We start from the raw sequence: 3,546 nt of genomic DNA on the forward strand, positions 1-3,546 counted from the left end.
ACGAATAAGCCTCAATTCGTTATGCCAATTCGTTAAGGGAAGATAACGAATAAGCCTTAATTCGTTAAGGAAAGATAACAAATTAGATAAGCAATTCGTTATGGAGAGATAACGAATGGACCCTCATTCGTTAGAAGGTTCATTCGTTATAAAAGATCAGTTCGTTATAAAGACCAAATGGTTATACAGGTCAATTCGTTATGAGCCCCCATTCGTTAAAGAACTGAATAACAAATTAGAAAAGCCGGATAATGAATTAGAAGTTTAAAAGAATGACAGAACAGTCCTTGGACTTAGGGAAGAATGATTTAATTACGAAATAGCCCTTGGACTTTATTAATTTATGGAAGATACCTTAAAGGATTAAGATGTTAACAATAAAATATTAACCCCAGCCAGAGCCCCTTGGACCCTGCTAGGGGTTTCCGCCCCTATAACTTCTCTACCATGGGCGCTGCCCCCGGACCCCCGTTCTTTGAAGGTTATAATTAGACTAGAAACGTGATATGAGTAGTGATAGTTAATTGATACATGTAATTGTTATACAGTTAGTCACGCACAGCTAAACAAAGGGATTACCAGTAATGGTGAATGTAACCGCATTCAGGTGAGTTTCTAGCCCCATTCCTTGTTATGTTTTCGGGGTTGTGTGCATACTCGATGTGATTAGTTAACACACTTACCTTAAGAGGTAAGTGTATGCTATATAGTAATAGTTGGATAGATATGAATGATTGCTCGTCGGTACGTGAACGATCTTCGGATATTGCATGTACTATTGGGTTATGATCACAGATATGTATGATATGTATGAATAATAAGTGTATGCCATGTATTATATATGTGGTAGATACGAATGATTGCTTGTCGGTACGTGAACGAACTTCGGATATTGCACGTACTGTCAGGTTATAAATAAAGATATGAATATCGTATGTAGTATAAGGATGAAGGCTTGTCGGTACGTGTACGATCTTCGGATATTGCACGTACTGTCAGGTTATAAATAAAGATATGAATATCGTATGTAATATAAGGATGAAGGCTTGTCAGTACGTGAACGATCTTTGGATATTGCACGTATTATCGAGGGAAGTGATTAGCTCCTTACATGGACATGAAATAATAACTTATATACAATGTTCCTCCTATGGATAATATAGAGAGTTCCTTCTATGGATAATGTATAAGGTTCCTTCTATGGATAGTATAGTGTTCCTTCTATGGATAGTGTATTGTTCCTTCTATGGATAGCAGAGTGCTTCTTCTATGGAAAGTATATAGGGTGCTCCTTCTATGGAAAGTATATAAAGTGTTCCTTTGATGGATAACATGTATAGAGTGTTCTTTCTATGGAGAATATATATAGCATGGGTAATAGTAATAGTTCTTTTAATAGATATTACGTGACGTTCCTCTTATGGATATTTATACGAGGTTAAGTTATGTATGTATGGATGATATGTGTATGTATTGTATGTCTCCTGATTAGCTAGAACTCACTCAGCATAGCTGACTTTTAGTATGCACGCATGTGATCTGACTAAGGAGCTAGCATGAGGTTGGCACATGGCATGGATTGAACGGCTGGCATCTGAAGATGGAAGAAATGATGTTTTAAATATGATCTTTTATGTTATAGTTTTAAAGAAAAGTTTGTATATCTTGGACCGAATGATTTAAGTTAATGTTTCCGTGAAAGTTTTAATAAACTCTGATTTGTAGAACTATGTTTATGAGTAAATCCGACGTTAAAGTGAGGCACCGGTAATGGGGCCTTACAGTGACCAACCGCCTAGGAGACTAGTAGCTGACTATGGTAGGCCGACAACGAATCCTTATTCAAGCATCACTTTACCGAACGGTGCCGCCGCTGGCAGCTGGTCCATTCCTGCCCACGTCATGCAAATCATCAAAACCACACTCCAATTCCAAGGGCTAGAGAGCGAAGATCCTTCAAACCATATCGACATGTTTGTTCAAATCTGCAAAACTTTCAATATCGGCAACATGAACGATGAAGCCATCTATCTCCGTCTTTTTCCCTTATCACTTTCCGGAAAAGCCTACAAATGGCTGAAGTCACTACCTGCTGGATCCATCACCACTTGGGTGGGCCTTCAAGAGAAATTCATGACCAAATTCTTTACGCCATCTAAATCCGCTCGACTCCGTGAGGAGATTTGTTCCTTCCGTATGAGGTCTGACGAGTCTTTCGGGGAAGTTTGGGAAAGATTCAAGGACCTCCTTCTAAGTTGTCCTCATCATGGTTTAGATAAGTGGATGCTCATCGAGAAAATCTACAATGGAGCCACACAGCACATGAGAGAGATGTTGAACCAAACTGCTAATGGGAACCTCCTTAAGAACAAGGATCCCGATGAGTGTGTCGTCCTTTTTGATGATATTGCAGCGAGCTACGAGGGGCACACGGGTAGAAATATTTCCACGTCATCGAGAGGAGTACTTCATGTCGATTCGAGCACTAGCATGCAGGCGTAAATTGATGCTTTGAACAAACTCGTTAGAGATCTTACCGTTAAGAGTGTCGCGAAGTGTGAGGTTTGCCGAGGGGGTCACAACACCATTGACTGTCCTGTTAAGTCGGGTAGCAATCAGGAGAAGGTTGACTTCGTCAACAACCCCTTGAGATATCAAAACCCCGCCTTCGGCGGAAACACTGGCTGATGAAATCAGAATAACTATCGAGGGGGACAAGCCAGTGGCTACCAAGCCCAATACCAAAACCAGCGTTGAGAGAATCTATTTGGGCAGGGGAGTTCAGGTCAGGAGAGCTCGGAACAAGTGGGGAGAGAATAGAAGAAAGCCTCACTGGAGGAGATGATGGCTGAGCTGCTGAAGCGAGATGAGAGGAACCGAGTGACAAATGAGGTGAAATTTGCGGAACACGATGCTATGTTGAAGAACCAAGCCACATCTCTAGCTAATCATGAGCGTCACATCAGAGAGATTGCCAGCCAGTTATCCGAGAGAGCACCAGGTTCACTACCAAGTAATACTAAGAAAATCCGAGAGGATTCGCCAAAGCAGTGACTACTAGGAGCGATGCAAGAAAAGAAAGAGAGATTGATCCTTCGAGAGTTGTCACACCTGCGGTCGATGAAGAGGAGCAGGTGGATGAGGAGATCCAGATGGATCCTCCTCTGGCTGAGGCACACCAACATACTATTCCAGCGAGTACGAAGCCGACCGATAAACCTTCATCATCATCTAACCCACCTTTGAGAATCTACAAACCCAAATTGCCTTATCCCGGGAGACTCCGATCGGATAGAGACGAGGAGCAAAATTCCAAGTTCCTTGAACTTCTCAAACAGCTTCACCTAAACATTCCCTTCCTTGAGGCGCTCACTCAGATGCCCAAATATGCCAAATCCCTCAAGGACATTCTTTCCAATAAGGAGAAGCTAGCTGAGGTCTCTTCTATTCTGTTAAGTGATGGGTGCTCTGCAGTGTTGCAGAGCAAGTTGTCAGAAAAGATGGCCGATCCTGGGAGTTTCACGATTCCCTGCATCTTAGGCGACG

At 42.0% G+C, this 3,546-nt stretch overlaps 1 non-coding gene across 1 annotated transcript; it reads right to left on the reverse strand.

Annotated features, from left to right (window-relative positions):
- Positions 1-2,166: 2,166 nt before the first annotated feature.
- Positions 2,167-2,273, reverse strand: LOC143593566 (small nucleolar RNA R71). The gene has a single exon (XR_013146126.1). It is a non-coding gene; the product is annotated as a small nucleolar RNA R71 (small nucleolar RNA).
- Between the last annotated feature and the right edge of the window lie 1,273 nt (positions 2,274-3,546).

This window comes from Bidens hawaiensis, unplaced genomic scaffold (genome assembly GCF_021521415.1).
Source record: "Bidens hawaiensis isolate Kalapana, Puna unplaced genomic scaffold, B.hawaiensis_p1.1 tig00042360_1, whole genome shotgun sequence".
NCBI classification, from domain to species: Eukaryota; Viridiplantae; Streptophyta; class Magnoliopsida; order Asterales; family Asteraceae; genus Bidens; species Bidens hawaiensis.